Source organism: Emydura macquarii, unplaced genomic scaffold (assembly GCF_026122565.2).
Source record: "Emydura macquarii macquarii isolate MOO-44397 ecotype Brisbane River unplaced genomic scaffold, CSIRO-AGI_Emac_v2 contig_1768, whole genome shotgun sequence".
In the NCBI taxonomy this organism is placed as follows: Eukaryota; Metazoa; Chordata; order Testudines; family Chelidae; genus Emydura; species Emydura macquarii.
This window is the reverse complement of record NW_027131905.1, coordinates 2,819,831-2,846,747: the sequence shown is the minus strand read 5'-3', so window position 1 is coordinate 2,846,747 and position 26,917 is coordinate 2,819,831. Positions and strand designations below refer to the sequence as shown.

The window sequence follows — 26,917 nt, the reverse complement described above, 5'->3', positions numbered from 1 at the left end:
GGAGGAGGTGGTCCAAAGGGATTAGAGGAGGGTGTGGGTGAAGTGTCACTGGAGAAAACATAGGGGAACCCATTCCTGGACCCCTTAAAACACATGCCAACAATGTCATGGCTAGGAATTCGCTGTGTTGGAGCACAGGACACTGTCTGTGGCAGGGGAATAACACGGGGTGACTATATTGGCCGGGTACTGTAAACTTGCGCCATCTTCCCTAGGTGACCATGTGTGATTTCAGTCTCCTGAAGGTAACACAGGCAGAAAGGGAAGATTTGCTGCAAGCATCTGGGTATGCTACTATGCTCTGTTCCGCAGTGATGCCTGCTTATTTAATAGCAGAGTGGCAGGGAAAAGTGTCCTATCACGGTGGAAGAAATAAGGCTGCCCTCCTCCAAAACCTTCTGCAAAGGATTGCAGAGTACCTACATGAAAGTTTCCTAGAGATATCCCCGGAGGATTCTAGGAGCATCCCTATACATATAAATAGTCTCTTCTGGGGAGGAAGCCTCTACTTAAGTGGACCAACACCCAGGAAGACCATCCCCCACAAACACAGACTCCTTTTTTTGTAGAAATAAGAAGCTGGACTGGGGCTATAAGCACAGAAATACCATTTGCTATACACTCACCAGATGTGCCTTCCCTGGCATCTCGGTCACTCGCACTGTCCTGCATCCAGCTGGGCTGCTCTGGGGTCACAAACAGGTCCTTGCTCTCAGGAAGAATGGATACCCCACTCGCCTGCCCCCTGTTTGCCTCATCCTCCTCGTCCAAAGAGTCTTCCTCATTTGTCCTGGACTAGGATTCTACAGAGATATCTATGCTGCATGGTGGTACAGTGGTGGGGTCACCACCGAGCTCCTTATAAAAAAGTGGCATGTTTTTGGCGATAAGCCAGAACGACTGTTGACCTCCCTAGTTTTCTGATACGCCTGCCTCAGCTCTTTGATTTTAACACGGCACTGCTGCGCATCCCTGTTGTGGCCCTTCACCATACCATGCAATATTTTCTTGTAGATATCCAGATTTATTTTGCTGGCTCGGAGCTGAACCAGAACAGACTCTTCACCTCACAGGCTGATAAGATCCAAGATCTCAGGTCAACTTCATGCTGGAGCGTGTTTGGGGCATGCAGTCGCCATGAGCAGTTCAGCTACAAAGCTCTCTCCACACTGACCAAGCAGGAAATGGGAATTCAAAATTTCCCGGGGCTTGAGGGGAGGAGCTATCCTGTTTATGTGGCCACAGTGCAGCAGAGTGCGAATGTGCAGAGCGGTCACAACAGAGCATTATGGGATACCTCCCGGAGGCCAATTATGTTGATTTACATTGAGCTCTGCCTACACTGATGCTCATTCGACCCCTGCAATTCGATTTCAGTGCTACACCACTTGCAGAGGTGGTTTTATTGAGTCAAATTATACCGTGATTTAGGTCAGTGCAACTGACATGCCAGTGGAGACGCATACTTTATATGGTCAACATGTAGGCCAGGCCTTAGATTTTTATAGGCGCAAATGGCAGTTATGTTCCTAACTGCCATTTGTGCCTTTGAAAAGCTCCCCCATCTCATACGTGGATAGTATACATATAGTATTCAGTCTTGTTTATGTGATTATTATTCATATTTTATAAAAATACAATAGCAAAGAAAAATAAAACCAAGGAGATATATTTGCAACTCAGTGTATTGGCCTTTAACTGCTCAGCTACTTAAAACCCCAGAATGCACAAAACTCCCTAGCTTGCAAAGCTTACAATAGATTTCTTCCATTATAAATTAGCTTAAATGAGCACTATCAATGCTTTTTGTAATTTTTTTTTACAAAAGTCCATGCAATCCTTTTTCTTTCAAAAGAAATGCTTCAATGTTCTTAAAAGAAAAGGACGATCAAAGCCAACAGCACAGTGGATCTCGGAAGCCATATAACAAACCAGAAGATAGATAAATGGAGAGAAGACCACTTCAGTAAGGAAAGCAGTTTCAAGTTTTGACTGAGTTATATTTACACAGCAAAGGCAAGTTTGTATTTATTTTTGTTTGAATATTGACAAAATATTTTGCCTGTGTCCTTTTGAAATCCAAAACAACATTTTATGTACTCTCTTTCACTGGACATGTTGATCATCCTAAATTCACAGATTTGTTTGTCAAAATCCAACAAGACGAACGGCACTTCTCCCAGGAGGAGGAGAATTATCAATATAGTAAGAAGCAGGTTTTCAGACTTCAAATTTCAAATGGGACATTTTCCTTCAAACAGCTTTGCAGTGGATGTAACAGGCATCACAACATATGGTTTATAGCTGTATCTCTCCTTTCCCCATCAGGATTCATAATAGAATTGAACCTAAAGCAGAGGCATACCTACACTTAACCAAATTCAACCCCATTTACACCAGTGCAACCTTATTAGCATCAATAGGTACATGAGTGTAACTGGGGGGAAAGTAACCTAATGTCTCCAGGATACACATGATTTTGACTAGTCTACCAAATTCCAAGCTTTATCAATCCTAGAACCACTGATAGTATATGGCAGTACTTCTGGGAACTAATGATTATTCATTTCAGGGTTTCTATTCTACAACGTTAAAAGCATAATCTCTCTGATTTAAAGGAAAATTCAAAACCCAAATTAAAAATACATTTTTTTTATGTGAGCTGACAATAGAGGTGAGTTACTTCCACCCCAACCCCACATTTTCACTGTGCCTGAAAACAGTTTCACTTCCTGGTTCTCATGCATTCGAACAAAGCTGCAATGTTTGGATTGCTAGGTTTAAATCTAAACGAAAACAGTTCTCACTGAATTTTTTAAACATGGAATTATTTTTAGTTCTACAAAATGTAGGCTGTTAAGCACATGTTTAAGTCTCCTGAGTGCTTTCTTGAACTTTGTTCTTAGCAATCATATCTGACAGGGTATTGTGAAAGGGGGGAAAAAATCTTCTCTTCATCTGAGTTTTTATAATTTATTTAATTATTTCTCAGAAATAGCAAAGGACGTCTGTATCTTCTCCAAAACAGAAATTACCATATACAGTTGTGGGTTTACATTAATTAGCCAGTGTAATCAGAGCACAATTTTGAAGATTTTATTGTAAATATAGCCTACATAACGTCAGGTACATTTAAAAGATAATGATAGGGTATTAACTAGGTGTTATCTTTCAATTAGGAAAAAACAGAGCTGTGTAACTGCCATGCCAAATTTGAAATTCATTGTTTAGTCATCAGTAGCAGATGCTTCAGAAGACATTGTAATATTAAATGCTCTACAAAGAGACAAGAGCAGTGGTCCAGTGTGGTAAAAAAAGGTAAAAAGAAAACCATTGGTAGGTTGACAAACATGATCATCATCTGTCAATGCCATCTCTGTTGGATTTCATTGCTTATACATGTCAGTGATACCAAAATACTAGTACTAGTAAATATCTTATAGTAGCACCCAAAGAGGGGTTGAAGTCCCAGTTTGATTGGTGCTGTACACACACCAAAAAGAAAACTTTAAGCCAATACTCAGAATTCTCTGATGTCTCATATGTCTTTTGCAGGACATATGTTTCAAATGCTGCATTCTGTTTTATTCTTGCATTCAATTTTTAACTATCTTCATAGCTCTCAGCGTAATTTGATTTAAATCACTGATTTGATCAGGATTTAAAATCAGCATGCAGGAAGCTGATTTAATTTTACACAACCCATTTAAATAACATTTTGCATTTGTTCTTTAGTTCTTACTAGTTGGTAATCATTAAAATGTCAATTTGCAATAAATATAGCCTTTAAACTAAATTTGATGCTTCTGTTAGCCAGGAGGATACAATATATCGATATACATTTTATAGCTTAACTTGCATTTATTCAGATGATTAAAAATGTAAAAATTCAGTATGTTAGAAAATGGTGAATGATGCATTTCTTATTTTCAAGATGATTAATTTTTGTACTTACTATTCATGTGAAGCTCTATTTGAATTCAATTTAAAATGCATAAAAACAGGATTTTAAATTTTTTAATTAAAAATAAAACTATCTAAAATGTGCTGGATACATAAAGTAAATTTATCAAACTTATTTTGCATTTAAAACTAACTGATTTTTTAAGCAAAGGAAGTATTATGATTGTTTTTCCGTCACCACGTCCATCTAGATTTTAGAACAAGTTGATCTCACAAACTCAGATTTTCAGGTCAGAAGGGACCACCAAGATCATCTAATCTGACCTCCTGCAAATTGCACACCATCAACCTCACCCAGCCACTCTTATAATAGACCCCAATCTCTTCATCTCACACCTAATTTTTATTCATCAATTGGAAGAGGAAAACAAGCTTTCCTGCTTTTTCAGCTCCCATTTGGTTTCTTAACTTTGAATGAACTAGTCATTGAACTGAACTAGTTGAATAAACTGAAATGAAAAAATATTTCTCTACACCTACAGAAGAGGCTACTGCTGTCAAAAACTGATTTAGCAGTTAAACTCTGGTTCTAGATGTTTTAGCCAGTGATTCAAACCACTGAACCGGGAAAACTTTATTTAAAACTTGACAGCAACACATATTGTTAATACTTTTGTATTTAAATTATTTTAAGAGATTAGTTTAGGCCTTAACACAAGTTATTCAATTTTATTTAATTTTGAATAGTTTTTTAAAATAAAACTATTTAATTTAAATGAAAATCTCTTATTTTAAATAATTGATTTTTATTCATTCTGATAGCTCTACTTTTTGGCATTTTCCTTCATCTTTTCCGTTTTTTTTGGTAGCTTAGGTTATACTTTGGTACTAGAGCTCAGCTGTGTTACACAGAACTGAGAGTCTCCCCAGGAAATTATTTGTGCTGTATTTGTATTTTGTCTTAATTTTCTTCCATTTGGTCCATTCTGCTGTATTCATTCTTCTCTGCCCATTGATGAGGTTCTGAGTTTTATTCTTTAAAACAGACGCTTGTATAATTCCCAACCTTATTTCAAATTTCAGAGCTAGTAAAATATCTTTAGGCAACAAGAGAGACCTTTGCGAAACATTAATTCCAAGAAAATGACTTGTATGGGTGTTATTGCTGCAACAAGATTAAAAATCCCATACAATTATGGATATTTTGAGGGCAATGCATTTTAAGTGGGCTTTCTATGGGAGAAATAATATGATATACAAAGTCAGCTAGATTGGCTGATTTAAATCTCAATGTTCTATTCATTTCAGCCTTATGAATTAAAGCCTTCCTTAAAACAGACAATATAATCTCATCATATAGTGATAATACTTTTTCCATTCCACTAGTAACTCTGGAAGATGTTAAAATGGAAGCTACTAAAAGTTAGACATTTCTAAATCAGCGGGTCCAGATAACTTGCATCAAAAGTTTTAAAAGCACTGGATGAGGAGCTTACTGGACCACTAATGTTGACTTTCAATAAGTCTTGGACCACAGGGGAAGTTCCAGAAGATTGGAAGAAATCTAATGTTGTGCCAATTTTTAAAAAGGGTAAGCATGATGAGCAGGGTAATTATAGGCCTGTCAGCCTAACAACAATTCGGAGAAACATAATAAAGTAGCTGAGATGGGACTCAGTTAACAAAGAAAAAAGGAGGGTAATGTAAATAATGCAAATCAACATGGGTTTATAGAAAATAGATCCTGTCAAACTAACTTGATATATTTTTTGATGAGACTGACTTGGCTACACACAATATTTTGATTAAAAAACTAGAGTGACACAAAATGAACATGGCATATATTAAATGGATTAAAAACTGGCTAACTGATAGGTCTCAAAATGTAATGGTAAATGGGGAATCATCAAGTGGGTGTGTTTTTCACTGGTGTTCTGCAGGGATCAGTTCTTGGCCTTACATTATTTAACACTTTTATCAATGACCTGAGTCAGAGGGTTCCGGATCACTTGGTAAACTGGGTGCAAACAAATAACATGAGTTTTAATAGGGCTAAATGTAAATATATACATCTAAGATACAAGAATGTAGGCCACATTTTCATGATGGGGGACTTTACCCTGAGATGCAATGACTCTGAAAAAGAGGTGGGGTCATAGTGGATAATCACCTGAACATGAGTTCCTAGGATGATGCTGTGGCAAAAAGGGACAACACAATCCTAGGTTGCATAAACAGAAGAATCTCCAGTAGAAGTAGACAGAATATTTTACTTCTGTATTTGGCCCTGATACGACCACTGCTGTGTTCAGTTCTGGTGCGCACAATTCAAGAATTGACAAGCTGATCAGGGTTCAGAGAGGAGCCATGAGAACGATTAATGGATTAGAAAACTTGCCTTATAGTGACTGAGTGAAGGAGCTCAATCTATTTAGCTTCACAAAGAGGGGTGACTTGACTACAGTAAGCCTAATTATAGCTCCACAATCAAAATAAAAATTACCACCAATATTGGTATCTAGAGATAATGAGTGTTGAGAAAATCAAAAATGGTTTCCTGAGTTATGATATCCTAAAATCATATAAAGAGCCACCAGATTTCAAAAAGTTCTCTAGCTTTTTTACCCCATTTTGTGACTTAACACACAAAAGAATAGATAAGACTCAGTTAATTGGTAGCATAGGACCAAAGTCCATTAAACTCACTTTAATTTATAAAGATCTGAACAATAACATTAAAAAGGCTCATTTACTCCAGAAGGCTTACTTACAGTCAGATGCCATGATTTCTAGCTACCTAAGGTTTAATTTTTTTTTTTTGGAGTAGAAACAGTCCCTAGCCCTTTTCTTGAAAAGAGAGTAAACACAAAGCATAAACTGTTTCCTAAACAATCTTCTTAATGCAGAATTAGTAGTAGTAGTAACACCATCCAGGAGACCTAGTCATGGATGAGGGCTCCATTGTGCTAGACACTGTACAAACAAACAAAAAATGACTTCTTCCCCAAAAAAGCTTACAATCCATTTTACAAACCTAAATAAAGGTGCTGATATCCTAACTTATTAAGTAACTGACATTATGATATGCTCACACTTGTATGCTTGCAAAAGTATTCTAAAAATTAATGTAAAGATGACTGAAACCTTCCCAAATTATACTTTTGGCACTTGTTCTATTAAGGGATGTGATTTGATTGAGATTATGCAATGCAGATGTGTTTTTACTTCTGTTTTGCTGCTATGTGTTTGACACAAAGTTCAGAATATGGTTACAGGAGTGAGTGAGGGGCTCTGAGGACAAAAGAAAGTTGCAGGAGGCCTGGAGGTATGGCTGCATAAACTCCATAGAATTTGAAGTGGTCCTCATGGCCCAGAGCTGGCACAGAGATCAGCCCCAGCTTCCTGCTGATTCACTTGAGGAATCCACAGGGTTTGTAAGCAGACTCCATGGTCTGTTCCATGAGGATGTGGGAGCAAAATCTAACTTGGGGGAATGGCTGAGAAGAAATCTCCATGAGGGAAACCTATGATATGTCCTTCCCTCTAAGCTGAACTGCTTTTCCCATGAGAGAGGGCAAATTGTTGTTTTGTTTAAATGAAAATTTATATTCCCAAGCACAATTCTGCAGCAAAGAGTAAGCAAGGGTTAAGTTCTATGGCTGTGTATGGCTACACAGGGATCTGGCAATAGTGGTTAACTACAGAAGAGCCAAATGCCAAGGATGTCAATGTAGGCCAAAGGAAGTTCTGGGAGGATTTCTTTTTCTTACAGCTGGTCTAACACTGGATGAAAACATTCATTTGAATTTGGATTAACTGTTCAGGTTAGCTGTGTTCAGGCACTTTATTACTCAGCCTAAGTGAAATTCATCCCTGTACAGAGGGCCAGCACGAGGGATGTGCCACTTAATTACATTACAGGTGAATTCCATCCCCTTCGCAATCAATCATCTAAAAGGGGTATTTGTTCACACAAATGATTCGGTAGTAGCACATCTATCATACATATCCCCCAAGGATCTGTGCTGTTCAACATGTTCATAAATTATCTGGAAAGAGGGTAAACAGTGAGGTGGCAAAGTTTGCAGAGAACACTATACTCATGATAATAAAGTCCAAATTGACTGCAAAGAGTTACAAAGAGATCTCACAAACTGGGTGACTGGGCAAGAAAATGGCAGATGAAATTCAATGCTGATAGATGCAAAATAATGCACATTGGAAAACAATCTCATCTATACATACAAAATGATTTCTAAATTAATTGTTACTACTGAAGAATGATCTTAGAGCCATCATGGAAAGTTCTCTGAAAACATCTGCTCAATAAAGAGCAGCAATCAAAAAAGCTAATGGAATGTTAGGAACCATTAGGAAAAGGATAAATAGTAAGACAGAAAATATCAGAATGCCTAGATAAATCAATGGTACACCCACACATCGAATACTGTCTGCAGTTCTAGTCACCCCACCTCCAAAAGGATATTTTAGAATTGGAAAAAGTACAGAGAAGGGCAACAAAAATGACTAGAAATATGGAATAGCTTCCATATGAGGAGAGATTAAAATGGCTGGGACTGTTCAGATTAGAAAGAGAAGACTATGGGGAGATATGGCAGAGGTCTATTAAATCATGAATGATGTGGAGAAAGTGTATAGGGAAATGTTACGTATCCCTTCACATAACACAAGAACTAGAAGTCACCCAATGAAATTAATAGGCGGCAAGTTTAAAATAAACATAAGGAAGTACTTCTTCACACAACACAGAGTAAACCTCTGGAACTCATTGCCATGGGATGTTGGGAAGGCCAAATGTACAAAGAGTTTGAAAAAAATTAGATAAATTCATGGGGGATAGGTCCATCAGCAGCTATTTGGCAAGATGACCATGGACACAACCCCATGCTCAGGGTATCCCTAGAAGCTGGGACAGGGGATGGATCACTCGACAATTGCCCTTTTCTGTTCACTCCCTTTGACGCATCTAGCACCAGCCACTGGCGGGAAACAGGATACTGGGCTAGATGGACTATTGTTCTGATCCAGTACGGCCATTCTTATATTCTTATATATTTGCATGTATGTTCTGTTCATTTTTACTATTTGTCATTTTGCTATTTTTAGTTTGCCTATTTAAAGTTTTGTTCATGCAGTCAGGAAGCAGAACATTACTAAGCTTTTATCTATATCCAGAGAGTTGTACTGGTTTAACTTTCAGTAGGACTTAAACTAGCTTAGTAAAATTGGTGCTAAAGATTGTATGAACCCTCTTACTTCAGATTAAACCAGGCTTAAATCAAATGGGAAGCGGCTTTGGCTCATTCTGGTTTAGCCTGAAAGATCAGCCCTTTGCACCAGTTTAACTAAATCAATGCAAGTTTGTGTGCAGACAAGACCTTAGATTAAGAGTTGTATACTATGAACAATTCAACAACATGGTTTATGCAAACAAATTTCAGCCTATTTGGCAAATGGTTACAAATAATGGATGAATTCACAGAAACCAGGATCAGTTCATTAATAGAATATAGACTGAATTATTCATTGCAAATAAATTATTTATCAGCTGTGCTTGGAAGTACTGCACACAGTTTTGGATACCTTATTACAAACAAAGTCATTAATAAATTAGAGAGAATTCAGAAAGGGGCAACCAAAATGATTAAAGATTATAAAACGAGACCTCTAGAAGAGGTTAAGAGAATGCAATGTGTACAGCTCACATAGAGGGTAATAGTATAAGAGTGGGTGAAGGATTGTTTACAATGGTAGAGAAGAGAACAAGAAGCAATGGCTTGAAACTAAAAAATGAGCTATATTTATACTGATTTTGTTCCCTTTGTTGATCAGCGACCCAAAAGGAGGACAGCAAAAGGTAAAATGTATTGATGACATAAAACTATAGTTAATACAGAAGGAGGAAATAAAGCTCTACTAAGAGAATGGGCAGATAAGTAGCTCAGACAATACACTGTAGAGAAATGCAAGATATAAAGTCTAGATTAAAATAAAAAAACATGGACAGAGAATATAAATTTAGTAATCATACACCACAATACATTCAAGAGAAAAATCTGGGGCTTCAACAAAATTCTGAAGGGAATAAATCAGATAGACTTCACAAGGCTGTTTGAACCACTGTCCTACTCAATAACAAGAGATATGATCTTACAGGAGGGAAAAGGCTGCCACAAAAGGAATTAGAGGGATTCTTTTACACAGACGTGTCAATAAAATATATGAAACAGGCTATCAAAGGCAGCCATTGCAGCAGGTAGTACAGCTTTCAAGCACAGCATCTGAAGAAAAAATATTGTGGATAAAACTAGTAATGCAGCTCAACATGAGGGGGCAAACCTAGTTGGGTGTCTAGACTTTTGTTTTTGCGTACAGTGTCCCATGAAGAGCACCAACATAAGTATGATCAGTTGACAGAACAGGGGCATAGAAATCTAAAACCCCTAGTTCTATTCCCCTCTTCCACCATGAAGTTGGTTGTCATAACCCAATTTTACAGGTAACTGAGGTACAGAGGTTATCAGTTTATCTGCAAAATAAGCATAATAATTCATAATAAAAATAGTAATTCATAATCCCAGGAATGAAGGATTAACAAAAGGTTATGTTTATAAACTGCTTTAAAATCCTCAGATTAAAACTGTTATTGATTGTATATATGTGCAAAGTATTACACAGTACCTCCATTAATATCATAACATCAGCAGTGAAATCATTTGTCAAAGCATTGCTCTGCCATTATTACAATTCCCAAATCAGTTGCTGTTTTGGCTGACATGAAACTTTTCCTCTTCCTCATACATACAGAAATCGTTCTATTCTGAGTTTGTAATGTTTCTAATGTTTGTAATGTTGTATTATTAATACAGCCCTGTTTAAAAAAGCAACAACAATGGATTACTGTACATTCAAAGATCCAGATCCAACCCTTCATTGTGAACTCTAATTGACATCAATAGGAATTTTGCACAAAGATCAGGGAGTAGACTATGCTCCAAATAATTTAAAGCATGAATTCTGGGTTGTAATGAATATGGAAAGCGTGATACTACTGACAGAGCAATATGATATTATGCAGCAGGTCTTTTAGACGGGGTGTTTTGTTCCATAGGATGTGGGACTGAAAAATCAAGAGAAATATTAAACTATATCTTGATTTGGTTCAAACTTTCCATTTGGGGAAAAATGTATTATTAACAAGGCCATGGCCTGTGTAGAGCATAAGAATTGTGAAATTTTATTCCCTGCTGTTTCTCAGTTTGAAACAGCTGCACTGTGTGATGTTTCTTGAAGACGCTCCTTATATAGTAGCTTGATGAAAATTGTTTGAGTTGTCTGCCCCACAGGATGAATTGCTGTTGCCAGCTAACTAAATAGGAGCCAATCAAGAAATTCATAAACACAAATAATATCTGCAGATTAATCAATACCATAATGTTTTAAAGGAACCATAAAGATAGGCAGCATGAGTGAGTCTACACAGCAAGTTAGTGCACAGCAAGCCAGGGTGTGAATCTACACAGCATCCAGCTTGCCGTGTACCAACATCCTGATTAGTCACTGCTAGAGCGCAACAAAAGTCTGTAGCAGCAGACACACAGGATGTTACCATACAGGAAGTTGGTGCACTGTAGATGGTACAAGGCATGCCAGGGTGTGAATCTACAGGGCAACAACTTGCATCCCATGTGGTCACAGTGGGATGACCAGATAGCAAGTGTGAAAAATCAGGACAGGGCATGGGGAGTAATAGACGCCTATATAAGAGAAAGCACCGAATATCAGGACTGTCCCTATAAAATTGGGACATCTGGTCACCCTAGGTTATGGCTACAGTACAGTGAAAGTCTCACACTCCGGGACTTTCACTACGCCAACAATGCAAGACGTTATTGCAAGGCAAGTTGGTGCACTGCATATTCACCCCCTCGCTTACCTCATGCTAACTTGCTGCACAGACGAGCCTTTAAAGCATGGGACTAGAAGCTAGGAGACCAATTTATCTCAAAGAATGGTGTCCAAGTTAATTGTGAAGATTGTGTAGTGATCTAAATATGCAAAGTCTGATCCTGCATCTAATGACAATATTTCCGTTGACTTAAATGAGTGAAAGATCCAACCCATAAAGTGTTATGCAGTGCTACATTTATTATATTCTAAAGAGACAAACAAGTCCATACTAAAAATTGTTGCAAGTATTTTGTACTTTTTGTGTGAATTTGCTCACTGTCCTTCAGTGCAGAAACCATAGGAAGATTTGCTATCCAGTGTTTAGTGACCTTAGATACATATAGGGCCCCCATTACTATAGTATCTCAGCACTAACTCTCTTACCCTGTGAAGTAGGGAAATGCTATTTCTGCCACTTTACAGATGGGGAACTGAGGCATAGAGAAGTTAAGTGACTTGCCCAAGGTCACACAGGAATTCTGTGGCAGAGCAGGGAATTGAACTTAGGTTTCTTAGGTCCCACGCTAATGCCCTACTACTGGAACATCTTTCCATCTGCCTGTATTGCCCTTGGTCCCATGATAAGTATCTAATGTTACACCAATTCAGACCTGTGGATTGGGAGTGAGACGGTCTAAGACCAGGGGTGGCCAAACTGTGGCTTGGGAACCATATATGGCTCTTTTACAGTTAAATTGTGGTTTGTGGAGTACTCTACACCTCCTCATTCTTCATCTACCAGACTGGGGTGGGGAGTTTGGGGCTTCAGCCTCGTGGTGGGGAGTTTGGGGCTTCTGTCCCATGGGAAGCACCCACGAGGGCTCAGGGCTTCTGCCCCATGGGAGGCACCTACTGGGGCTCAGGGCTTCAGCATACTCTGGTAGGCATGCCCCACGAAGTAGAAGCCCCGAGCCCCGCCACAGGACTGAAACCCTAAGGCCCGGCAGGTGCGCCCTGGTTCTCAGACTTCTGAAGATTCTTGTATGCGACTCAGAGAGTCAATAAGTTTGGCCACCCCTGACCTAGACCAAAATTTTCAAACTGCATTACCTATAAGTTAGGTACCTTAATAATGCTGTCCCACCTTTAAAAAGCTTTCAAATCTACAGATGAAAAGCACAATATGGGCCAGATCCTCAGCTAGTATAAATCAACATATCTCCATTGACTTGAAGTTTTAAATTATTTATTATTCTTCTGAACCTTTCTGTTGTAAGATCACTTTAGAGAAGTTACGCTCCATATTATGAAACAAAAGCTCATTTCAGAGTTTCTGCTGTGCAAAGAGCTGAGACCATCTTCATTTTTTCATTTCGTTAAAAAATTAAATGCAAGGAAGTGGCAAAGCCAACTACAGCCCTTACCTACCTCACAGGATTTTTTGAAGGTTATACTTATCTCTTGCAAACTTCTACCAGATAAAAGGACAGTTATAATTACGTATTTTGAGCTTTCATTAATCAATATGGAGCTCTTTCAGATCCTAGGATAGACATAATTATTTAATCCTAGATTAAATAATTGGACTGTTGCACTTTGTAGGCAAACCGGGTTACACATGCAACAAGTTTTTCCAGTTTCAAGTCTGTCATTACACACAACTAGCTTTCTACTCTGATTTAAGGAGTCTGGCAAACTTTGCACTTGTTATGTATTGATCATTGTTTAATTACTTATGGCAAAAGTCACCTAATTATATTTCAATTTAAACATACTCACTTTGAAAATGTAACAGGCAAAAGTAGACAGATTATGGATTTTCCCATTTTAAAGCCTTTTAGCCAATGAGATTGCAAAACTGAGTACTGCTGATTATATAGTGTGCTTCTACACATCATAATCATTCTCTGCAGTAATGCCTCTTGCTCCCAGTATAACAATAGTGAAACCAATTTCATGCCAGTGTTGGGAGAATCAGTATGCATGAAGTGTTGGTTTCCTATTGAAAAATTAATTAGTGTTATTTGTATGCATCACTCAACTTTTTGTAGTAGTGAACGAGAACTGCATAGCGATTTCCCAAATTCTGCTCTAACTTTTTCTCTGCTATTTCAAAATTCAATAAACACAAATCACTGCTGTTTTCTAAAGCTAAACAACAAATTTCTTTGCTCTGACTCCTACATCTATTTACTTAATGGAGACACTTATAAAAGAAAGCTCTTGGAATACCAGTGCTAGTTTCCATAGAGGCAATGTCCCAATTATAAGGGTTGGAAGTAAATGTTCCAAAAAAACAATATAGACTGTGATCCATGCTGAATTCCTCTACACTCTTTTGTTTGTTACCACTCCAATCAGAGCCCAGGCTGCTAAAACAAACATGGTTCGGTGTCTCACCCATGGGACCAGACACCCACCTGGGGTGGTGAGACCGCAGTTTGAGTATGTTCCTGTCTCTAAATTGGGATGTGAATCTGGGATCATCAGGCCCAAATACAAGAATGTTGTTGATACTGACTAATGTACCCATGCACAATTTTTTTACATAGACCATTTCTGCCTGGCTGAGTACAATTTTAAGAGCAGTGTTTTTAAAAAAATGAGTATCTGATAGCTAAAACCAGCAATTTCCCCAGTTTCACTGGCAAACAATTGTCATAAATTAAGAAGATTTTAATCATGAAGTAAAGCCCAAATTCAATATATATTTTTAAATACTGTACATCAAATATTCAGAACATTAACCGTTTTTTAATATCTTATGTGCCCTATTTTTTTCCCCCAATTGTGGAACTAGATTTAGACTACTGAAAAGTCAGAATGGAAGGAAGAATGAAGAAATTATGGGAAAAAAACCCTATTCAAGAGAAAAATCTGTAAATCTCAGAAGATCTTTTATTCCCCTCTGTTTTAACCTATTCCTCTAAATTACTGTATCTGTTATGTCGTCATAGGAATAAGACACATGGGTTACCTGAAGCTTTAGTAATCTCTTATATCAATCATGCCCTTATCCCATTCAAGCCCAATCCTGTATGCTTAAACCTATCTAATACTGTCTCTCAGTCTTCATTACACTGAAAAGGTCAAATCAAATGATCAATGGAGCATTTCATTAGTTTTTCACTATATACCAAGAACAAGTTTAGTGCTTCACATTAGAAGCCCGAACAGACTGCATTTGGCAGAAAGCGACAATACTGGTTGGGTGAGCTGGGATAAGTGGTGGGTTGGAGTTCAGATGAGAAGAGTTCATGGTGAGAGAAACTCAGTGAATAAAAATGGAACCATAGAGCAGAGGGTTAACAATCTTTGACATGCCAATGTGCCTTAGCCCTGGCCTGGAGTGACAATATCTAAGGGTGGAAGTATGAACTCAGCTCCTCCAGCCTGTATAAACCTTGGCCATTCTAATGAGTTTCAGTCTCAGTTTCCCAAGTGTGTCAACTAATATCAATTGTGATGGTAATTACTTCTGATATGGAATATTTATCCACTAAGAGCTGGGCGAAGCATTAATTCCTTACTCGTGGTCTACCAAGGAGTTCTCAGAACATAACAATGCTTAGTCTCAACCAACCTGGACTAGATTTGAATCAGCAACTTAAAAAAGTAAAAGGCCCCATAGCTAACCCATGCCAGGTCTTTAAATTTGCAAAAAAAAAAGTCTTGGTCCAGCCATAGGAAAACGTATTGTCCATGGAAGTTACATTTTATAATAGTCAAAATGTGACGTTCTGGGTTGCCAGCTATATTCTCAGTTAATTTGTTTCACTGTGTGGACTTAGCTATACACCCTTAAATAAAAGGGACCGGTTTTACCTTTGCAGACCTGCTTGAAATCTGCATGGCTGCATTTATGGTCCACTACATGGTATGCGTTTTAGTGCCCAACATATAACGGGCTCCATTACAACAAGAGACAACAATGAACTCTATTCTACTCAGTTTCTTGTACCACACCAATAACTGTGGATCTAAGCACCATACTAGGAGTAGTCACATTTACAGCACTGTTTCCTATTCTCAGGAATTATGGCAACCACAGTAGTAAAATCAAATTTATCAAATTAAACTTTTTTTTTAATTGTACTCACCTGGGGTTGGTAATTTTATAATTTTACCGATTGTAAACATAACCACCGTCCTCCTTCTAGTTTGTAACCAGGCTTTTGAGGCCTAGAAATTTGAGAAAACCCCATTTATTTAAAAATGTACTATCAAACATTGTCCTACTTTTAATGTTCATATTGTGCATTTGAGGTCAGGGGGAAAAGGGGGAAGAATTTGCACCGGCAGGCCCATATATAAAAGTGTGACTTATGTGAAAACTTAGTAAGTTTACATCTGATCCCAATAGTTTGCATTATCTCAAATCTCATACACTATTTCTTTTTTAGGTCTCTGCCATATAATATTCTCTTGTTGCTACTTGGGTGAAGCATCAATTGCTGAGCAAACACAAGGGTACCTGGCAATTTCCTATGATCTCAGGACTGCAGACTAGATTCTGTCTAATTGCCTCTTAGATATTCATTCTTCAATAATGCAATTCAATAATTCAATAAATTCCCAGTGAAATATACCTGAGTTAGATAATGTCTGGTAATTCCTTTGGATAATGTCATATAAACTTCGTGTATCAAAAGCCACAATGAGACAATAATACATGTCAAACTACTAAAAGCAAACAAAGCCAAAACACAATAAAAATTCCAGTTAAAAGTCTCAGACCTATAGTACATTTTTAATCCAATAATCTTTATAAAAATCTAAGATGATTGGTAAAGCATAACATGCTGAAAGAGAGAGCCATTGAAGTACAGGTATCTGTGCAATCATTTTGGGTTTTATCTTAAGCCTGATATATTAAAATTCAGAAATTAAAAATGATGCCAAGGTTAACCTATAGTCTCATAAGATTGTGGAGATATCTTTGTTTAATTTAAGAAATGAATAGTGAGACAGTGATCTAGGACAAATTTAAGATTTTTGTTCCCCAGTGCCAACTAGCTTATTGTTAAGCAGATTAAGGCTTGCTGGGTGCATTCAGAATTGATGCTGGCTGACTATTTTTAAGGTCTGAATTCCAGCCCAGCTTCAATTCCATTGAAGTTAATGAGCCTGATTCTCTACTGCCTTGTGTAAATGGCTGCACAATACACCTTCAGGATGGCTGCATGTTGCATTCTGTGATTTCCACTCAACTCTCCATAGGTGTAAATGATTACACAAAGTTAGATTCAAAGACTTAGAGATCAGAATCTCTTTTGAAGGGCCAAAATAGACAACTCAGCTACACTCATGCAGAACCAATTAAAATCCAGGTTGTTCCTCAGATTTACACTGGTGTAAATGAGATCAGAATTTGGCCACCAGTCCTGATTTGTGATTTAACTCATACCATAAATTAGATTTTATTTTTAAATCATTGAGAGGACCATGTGCTGTTCCATCAACCCTTCCTCCCCACCTTTTTTTGGTACACTCAACAGGAGCATCTGGCTCACTGAAAGATAGCAGATTTCACTTTCACTTGCCTTTGCCTTAGCAGTAAGCAAGTTTCCCTCAAAGTGCTGGCAGAGCTAAACCACGAACTGATTGCAGCAGCATGAACGTGGTTGGAATTCTCCTTTAGCAGTAGAGCTCTATGTTTTGCAGCTGAAGGGCCAGAGGTCTAAACCTGGCTCTCCATAGGGAGCCTTTAATCTGATAACTATGTGTGCTGTTTGCTTGCAGAACATGCATGCATTACAGGCTGGCACCTGTCCTTTGGATTTGAACTGCTGTGATCCTCAGATGTCCAGGAGGTTTCTCAGGTCATGGAAGCCTTCTCTTCAAGCTACAAGAAGCTCCCTCTAGAGGGTGCATCACTGATGGGAAACATGAGGTAGTCACTTCACCCCAGGGCTGACCTAGGCACTCCAAGGAGCAAAGGACTAAACTCAGACTCAGACTCTTCTCCATTGTGTGCGAGAGCATCACATTGCCCCATGACCACAGAGACAGTCCAACTGCTCATATTTCTATCATTCCACATTTTTCCTGTTCATTTTACCTACTTATTTGTTTAATCCTGTCAGAAACTGCCAGATGCTTCCAACTGCTCCCTCTCTCTGGCTAAATATTCCATTAACTCCATGGGATATTTCAGAGTCTCAGAGGAGCATGACTTTGACCAACTTTAGTTTGTCATACCTCAGGCTATTTCTCTGTGCTACAGTGAAATGCTTTACTGAGAAGCACTGGGGAATCAAAGCGTGGGCAGGTGGATAGGAGAAACGGTCCTCTCTGCGGCTTATCATCTGCAGAACCTAAACTTTAAAGGTTCTTGTCCTTCCGGTGGCAGAGTAAACCTTCCAAATATGAAAGGAATGAGAACAGAAGCTGGGCAAAGACTACTGTAGAGAGAACCTGAAACAATAGCTCTAAGGCTATGTCTACACTGCAGCACTAATTCGAATTAGCTTAATTCGAATTACAGAAAGCGATTTATAGAAAGCGCTGCAGACTGTCCATACTACAGTGTTTGTGCTGGTTTCAGGCATCCACACTGGCCAGCCTTAATTTGAATTAGAAAGCAGTGCAATGAGGGAAGCTATCCCACAGTGCAACTAACCACAGAGGATGTTGTGAGAGTGTCATCATCCCAGGATGCAGCACTGCTTCCCCCACCCTCTTCCTCACCCCCAAACAAACAGGAAAAGGATTTTCATGATGTTTTTTTACTCCCCCGATCGCCATTGCTGCAGGCACATGGAGCCAGCTGAACTATGCTCTCATTTTGACCGTGACAAATACATCGCAGCTTATCCTGGATTACTTTAGAACTGTATGCTCTTTGCCTTTTATGGTCCCCCTAGCACCCTCTGTATATTGCTTGCCTTTGATTTTGATTCTACAGGTGTCTGTAGAATGTAAGATAAATAACAACGGAGTCAATTAGTATATTAATACAGTGATACAAATGTTTCCATTTCACTGATGGAAAGTATGATATAATGTATCCACATGTAGCACTGTGAATAAACTCTTAAGAAAGTATCAATTTCCATGATTGGCCACTGAAACAATGTAGCAAAGAATTTCCTCTCTCTGCTGGCATTTAAAAGGCATTCACCACGCGGGGAGGGGGTGGGTGGTGAAATCTTTCAAAGGGACAAACTTTAAAGGGCTAACTTTCAAAGGGACAAATATTAAAGGGACAAACTGCAAAGGGCTTGCTGGGCAGTTAAAACGCATTCACCACGCTGGAGGGGGGGGGGGTGAAATTTTCAAAACCTTAAAGGAACAAACTGCAAAGGGCTTGTTGTGTGTGTGTGTGTGGGGGGGGGGGTGATCACAGCTTGGATTTTAAACCCATTCACTGCAGGAAATGAAGATTTAAATCTTCCCAGGGCTGCTCTGGGGGAGGGTACTGAAATGGGGCATCATGGGATACAGTCTGGAGGCCAATTAATTTGAATTAAGTCCCATTGCATCCACACTCACACTAATGCGAATTAACTGATGCGCTTCAGGCGCTAATCCACTTGCAGAGGTGGTTTTATTAATTCGATTTTAAAGGCTCCTTAATTCAAATTAACAATGCGCAAGTGTAGACGCGGGAATAATTAATTCGAATTAAGGGACTTAAATTCGAATTAAGCCATCAGTGTAGACCAGGCCTAAGGCAGGCATGATCTTCGTCCATGCTGCTCCCAACCACCTACCCCATATCACCTTTTCCCAGTCCCCAGTTGCAAAGTCCTAGGTCTGCTAATTCTGAGATGGTCTGAGTCTCAAAGCTATTAAAGAACCTCCTGCCAGTGAGTCCATACAACAATAAAAGCCTGGGGCTATGCCTATTTTAACCTCACAGATAGAGCTATCCACTGAATGTTTTAATAAATGCAGTCAATGTTGCTAAAATGTTTTGTCATTATCTTACCAGCAAAAAACTGGGACTAGCTAATTAACAGAGACTCCCTTCTCTAGGTTTATCACTCAGTTAAGCACTAGGGAGTAAGGAAATTGTTCAGCTGAAATGATTTTGGATCATAAAGCATGCTTAGAATCTATATATAAAAGGAAAACAATGTAATGATTTTTCAATAGATAAAACGAGCCAGTACAGCTCAGAGTACCTCCTGAAATATGAAATAGCTGTAAATACTTTGTTATTTGAATGGTCTAAGAGACACATAGGGAGTATCAGACATACTGCTTGATCAAGAATATATTGAGAGTTGTCTGCAATCTAGGAATATTTCCAAATAGATCCAAAAAGATACATCAAGCTCAAAAACCTATCATGTTCAAATAAATACCCATGTATAACTGAGTAGCTAAAGACAACGAGAGTTCTGTGGCACTTTAAAGTCTAACAATATTAAATATGTTAGTCTTTAAAGTGCCACAGAACTCTCGTTGTCTTTGCTGTATACAGACTAACATGGCTACTCCTCTGGAACTATTCTGAGTAGCTAAAGGAAATCACAGATCAGGAAGCTCCTACTCTCGCTCTCAGTCAAACATATTGAAGGAGTGAGAGAGAGGAACAAACTGATCAAACTGGCCAATTAAATCTTCTACCTATTTATCATATCAATTTATCTCATTCAAAACATTTTGTTCCAACAAGATGTGCATTAGCCTTGCTTAGTAACTGTACATTCATTATCAATATTGTCTCTGGCCTTCCTAGTCCTCTACACCATCTTGTTACTTGCTTTGTTTCCTCATGTCCAGCATCAGTTTGTAAGCTATATGGGGCAGGGATCTTGTCTTTTACCTGTGCTGGAAGATACATACCAGGCTGTTGGATGCTGATAAAACAATATAAAGCAGACTGAAGTACTGGAACCAGTGTAGAGTGAAAGGAAGAAAAAGCAAAGTTGTCTGCAGTCTTTGTAACACCACTATGCGAAACTATACTTCATACATTAGATAGCTGAAGCCAGCATAAAGCACAAAAGACGTGCAACTGAAAACCAGCATTAGGGAATTTTTCAATGTTCCTGAAAATTTAGCCAGGCTTCAGTTTGCATTTCCATTTTAAAATAATTGTAGTAGTTAGTATTACTGTTTTGCACTCTTTACCGAAGTGTGTGTAACTGCCTGAGTGTAGCATTGCCACGTAAAACAAGAATACACTCACCTGGATGTTTCCACTGTGTTGCAAGAAGGCAGAAATGTAGCATTATATTACACCTTTGGATGTTTCACTGTACATTTCTATAATCCACAAGACGACTAGGCTCCCCTAGATTTGCAAGCGTGTACATCCAAAGATCCACCACAGACACAAGCAAGATTATATTCTAAATCTGACATTTTAAAAAAATTAATGTATGTACAAATAAAAACAAAGAAAGCTTGAGAAACTGAGGAGATTAAAGTGTAATACCAAACTAGGCAAAGGAAACTGTGTGGTGAATCATTAACATGAATCAAAAGTCTTCTGAAGCCAATTATTTTTCTAGATTTCTTTGAACTTTTTGGAATCTGATTCTCACTGCCCTACACTTTTATCATGGGAGTTTCTCTGAAGCACAGTACAACTATCATAAACTGCATCAAGGATGTCATAACACAAGATAATCCCCCAGTTGCCAGAGCCAGTATTTTATTCTTTTTAAAGAGCGTTAATTATGATCTGGTCATTCTATAAACATTAGAGATGGCCCAAAACCCAAATACTGGATCCAAACCTCTCAAAACATTTGGGCAGGTCAGATCCTGATCCAAAGTTCTTCCATTTAAATCTCTAACAAACAAACAGAGGCACATACGGTTGCTGCCCCTACAAGCTTCTACTATAAATAGGACACAAACAATCCAATTCAGACCCACATGATGGACAGGTCATCTATTTCTATTACTCCCCAAGTCCTACTGCTACACTAATCATGTCAGCCATTTCCCTTCCCCCCCCATACCAACCCCTACACATAGGTCCTTCCTAAACCAGTGACCCTCTACTGTCCTCTCCTTGTCTGAGTCTCTCCTCAAGATGCACAACTACTATTAAGACTGCAAGAAATAATTTTTATGCAAGAGATCATTTGAGCATAGTTTATGCAACACTGCCCACTCAGTTGGCATGTTATATTCTTTTCCCCCAATTCTTTCTCCATTGTTTGTCTTTCAGACTGTAAACTTTTCAAGGAAGCATCCTAATCTTTTTACGTATATGGAAAGACCCTGGTACCTTGTACACGTGCTAACCTACTCTAAACATCTGAGCATCCAATCTCAAAGGGATGCATCATGTTCATTTGTTTGTTTTTTGTCTTTAGGGAAATTTGGGAGGCGGAATCATTGTTGAAAGGCTTGTAGAAGAGGTGTGTAGAAGGAGGGAGGTGAGAGGTTATTTTGTATTCAACAAATGGAAAGGCCTTTAAAGCATAGGGGGTGGTATAGGCAAAAAGGCAAGTGGATGAGAAACAGATTGATGTGGTTGGGAGGGAGGCATAAGGAGAGCAGAAGCTGGAAGGGGAGGGAGGAGGAAATGAGAACAGTTATGTAAGCAGAGGTAGAATTGTGCAAGTCCTTGAAAATAGAAGCAACGTGCTTGAACGTAACAGCCTAGAGAAACATAGCATGACTTTTCGTGTGTGAGTGCTTCAAGGGTCAGCACACGCCAGCTTACCACACTCTGGGAAAAGGACCAGAGCTCAGTTTTTCTTTGTACCAGCACTCGCGGGGCTAGCACACTGTTCTTTGTTGCGCTAGAGACTAGGGAGTGGGGGGGAATTAACCTCAGGTGTCAGGCCTAATACATTGGCAAAAGTGAAAAGTGGAGCCGCTCAGGATATCCCTAGCACCAAATGTAGCATTGGGAAATGATCATCTGACTGCATATAAAATTCATTATAAAGTACCGGTATGTTTGCTAGCTATGAGTAATATTCCTATACAGGATCCACTGCCCATCTCTTTCTGGTATTATTACTAAGGTACTTTATTTCTTTTGAGTGATACCAAGATCTGTCCCACTTGTGGTTTGCTCACAGGAGTGAGGAGAAACCCTTAAATAAACACATAATAAAGTGCTTTCATTCATTTTACAGATGTAGTACAACTACTGGGAAATCTGATGACTTGCCAACATGGGAGCACCTCCCTCTGGGCAACTCACACAGGAGCAGCTGTTACAGAATCCCAATACTGGGCAACTCAATTTTTTTCTATAACTAAAATAAAAACTTGTTGCTTGGAAAATTTGCAAATTATGGAGTAATTTTGTTTTTATTTTTGATAGAGTTGTTTTTGGAAGCTTATTATTTTTATTCATTTCTACATTTACAATGCCATCGCTACTTTTTAAAGTGTTTATTGAGGAAAAGGAAACGATCCTCACCTTTCAGCCTCCTACAATCCACTGTGTGACAGACAAAGCCTTCCAACTGGCAAGCTAGGTTTCCACTTTCCACCCCAATAGTAATTCTCAGAAGAGCACGTTATGTAGAGAAGAAAAATGGGAGATGCTAAAGTGAAAAAGAAGGAAAACTGGGTGAAAAGAGACAGGCTCTGGCAGCTAACGAACTGGCTAAGCACACAGGCTAGTCAATAAATTGAGAATGTCAACATAGTCATCAATAGCAGGTTTAGAGGGTTAATGCACCACACCTGGGAGTTAGTTCTTGCCCTCTTCAGAGGGGCATGCCAAGTGTGAAAATGCATAGAATCAATGGCTAGCCCTCCTGTCACAGCCTCACATCACTCAGCTGGTAACATCATGGGCACTACTGTCAAGGCATTAGAGGAGGCAGAATGAAGGGAGATCGAAGAAGGAACAAAGGGAAACATAACTGACTTTCCAGAAGATACCAAACATGGGGTACATATTATTTTTCAAGGTAAGTTAGTGTAGAAGTCTGGCACTGCAGCTCAGCCCCATGTGAATTCCACCATTGCACCCAGTTTTTACAGAATATTTGTTCAAAGCAGTTCTCTTTTAAAGTTGACCCCACTTTAGCTAGATGCAATTTATCAAGTGTATAGTCTCTGCTTCTGCTGAGAATTCTTTTTCAGAATTTCATCATGCAATGAGCAGAGACCAGACTTACTTTCCTTCATTCCTCATTCCAGCCCCTAACCCCTCAAAAAATGCCTTAATAAATGTTTATGGTTCAACAAAGCCAACAGCATTCTCATCCATGTGCACTGAGTTACAATAGGAATCTAGAAATGTACGCATGCTTTGAATTCTGCAGTTTACTATTAAGTGTATTAAGAAGAACACAGCTTGCCAATGCTTTTCTACAACTGCAGCATTTCTGAAGTCTAGACTAGAAGCTCACAGATGAGGTGCTGTTACACATGCAAACTTTGGAAGGCCCAAAGCTTGTTCCCAAGCTCCCAAGCTGAGAGGGCCTGGTAATGCTGATGAGGGATGGAGTTCATCCTTGGAAGATGAGCAGGGATTGCTGTTCGCGAAAGCTGGGAATGCACGATAGGATGGATCACTTGATGGTTACCTGTTCTGTTCATTCCCTCTGCAGCACATGGCATTGGCCACTGTGGGAAGACAGGATACTGGGCTAGATGGACCATTGGTCTGACCCAGTATGGCTGTTCTTATTGAAGACTCAAAGCACTGTGCTGTTTTCTAACAGTGCTCTCTGATAGATACATGGAGCAGCCATTGGAGGACAGGAAAATTTAGGGTAGATAATGGAGGAAAAAATCCTAATGAGGAGATCTGTTAGACTGAGGTATATATATTGTCAAGGACAGCGAGGGAAACCACACCAATTGAGTCAAACTGGATAGAGCAAAGCACTGGAGAATATACTAAATAAACAATTTTACTATTTTAATATTTAATTTTAATAGTAAAAATAACACTTATTCACCCAGCTCTTTGCCTCTTTTGTAAACATTAATTGGGATAGATATGAAGACATGCATGGTATGTCATATCCATCTCATATTCTTATGATTTTACAGTATATGGGCAAAGAAGCTGTATCCATGATCAAGTTCAGGAGAGCAATTGAGTATGTGCTTAAACCTATTCCTTTATGGAACTTTAGCATGTGTTTAAGGCGGTCTTTAATATGGATGCTTTGCTGACTGGACCTTCTCCAACAGAGGAACAGCTACCAGCCCTTTTTAAGAGATGGAGATCGATTAAAAAGAAAAAAAGAGTCCTCAGAAATAATAAGAGAAACAATTAATCCAGCCACAGAAATACAATTCTTTGAGGGCATTCCTAAATCAGGATTGCACTACTGGGGATGCATAATCAGAGAGAAGTATAGTAAATGGTTCAATAGCCTAATCAAGCTTTGCAATGAGTCTTGGCGCTAACTGTCTTTAAGATCTCAAAATGCACTTTTCAGCATTATTCTCTCTGTTATTCGTGGATGGGAACCTATCGACTACAAAAGAAAAGGAAGTGTGCACATGGACAAAGCTAAGTGTCTGAATAATAGGGCCTTCCATGAGGTAGTAAAATTAATGTAAAAATGCACAGATCTATAGATCTGATTTGGAGATGTATGAGTAAAATAATGAATATGGAATATATTTTTAAGAAGTGTTACATGTAACAGCCATGAACATTAGCAGCTCTGAACATCAGTGAATGAATAGCAAGGCTTATAGCTCTGGGTCTGACAAGCCTTAGTGAGTGCATTAGTATACTATCTTGAGATTAAAGAGCACCTAATTGGAGCACTTAATTGTTCACAGAAATAATAGATTTTGAAGCATATAAGCAATGTTTCTCGTTTGGTGAATGCTCTTGTTTTAAATGCTCGTATTGTGATGTATTTTCATGTGTTTCCATGACCAAACTGTACTGATGTCTTTCCTGTGATTTCCCTGGTGGGTGATGAGGAGGAGAATGAAATGAAAAGCAAAGGGGTTGTTCAAGTGTTAGCATAAGACGATTAACAGGTGTGAAGGGAAAGCTCAGGAGTAGCACTGAAGTTGAGAGTCTTAGTTTCAAGGGAAGAAAGCCAGATGTCTGTCTGAAAGTACAGTCCATCTTCCAAGAAAACAAATCGCAGAAACTGAAACCCCCTAGCACCAGCCCTCCTTCTCTTCCAGCTGCTGCTGGCTGTACAAACTTGCCTACAGTTGTAGATTACTGAATCTCCCCTCCTCTACAGCTTCTCAAAGCTGCTCATGTCCAAACTCAAGCATGTTACAATGTCACATCTGTTGATGAAAACATATTCATGTAAGAAAGACTTCCAGTGGTTCTCCATCCACTTCCATAGCAACAACAAAACCCCTCATCATCTTCAAGGACCTTAAAAAATGTAAGTACGTCAGAAGCAGGAAGCCTTCTAAACAATCAATGGGTCCACTGGATGATTGAGATGCTAAAGAAGCACTCAAGGATGACAAAGCCATTGTGGAAAAGCTAAATGAATTATTTGCCTTGGTCTTCACTGCAGAGGGAGAGTCCCACACCTGAGCCATTCTTTTTATGTGACAAATCAGAGGAACTGTTCCAGACTTAGGTGTCAGTAGAGGAGATTTTGGAACAAACTGATAAATTAAATAGTAATAAGTCACCAGGACCAGATGGGAAGCAACATGGATCAGTAACTGGTTAAAAGATAGGAAACAAAGGGTAAAATGGTCAATTTTCACAGTGGAGAGAGGTAAGTAGTGGGGTCCCCCATGTATCTGTACTGGAACCAGTGCTATATAACATATCCATAAATGATCTGGAAAAGGAGTAAACAGTGAGATGGCAAAGACTGCAGACAATACAAAATTACTCAAGACAGTTAAGTCCCAAGCTGACTATGAAAAGTCAGAAAGGGATCTCACAAAACAAGGTGACTAGGCAACAAAATGGTAGATGAAATTCAATGTTGATAAATGCAAAGTAATACACATTGGAAAACAATCTCAACTACACATATAAAATCATGGTGTCTAAATTAGCTGTTACCACTGAAGAAAGATCTTGGAATCATTGTGGATAGTTCTCTGAAAACATCCACTCAATGTGCAGCAGCAGTTAACAAAGCTAAAAAATGTTAGAAATCATTTTCTATCCCTTTCCTAATGAGAAAGAAAATGCCATAATGCCATGAGATAAATCCATGGTAAGATCACACCTTGAATACAGTGCGTGTAGTTCTGGTCA

General features: G+C 38.8%; 1 protein-coding gene across 2 annotated transcripts in view; it reads right to left on the bottom strand.

Moving 5' to 3' along the window:
- Positions 1-26,917, bottom strand: part of SORCS2 (sortilin related VPS10 domain containing receptor 2) — a 549,270-nt gene that overhangs the window by 197,510 nt on the left and 324,843 nt on the right. The gene's annotated exons all lie outside the window — the stretch shown is intronic.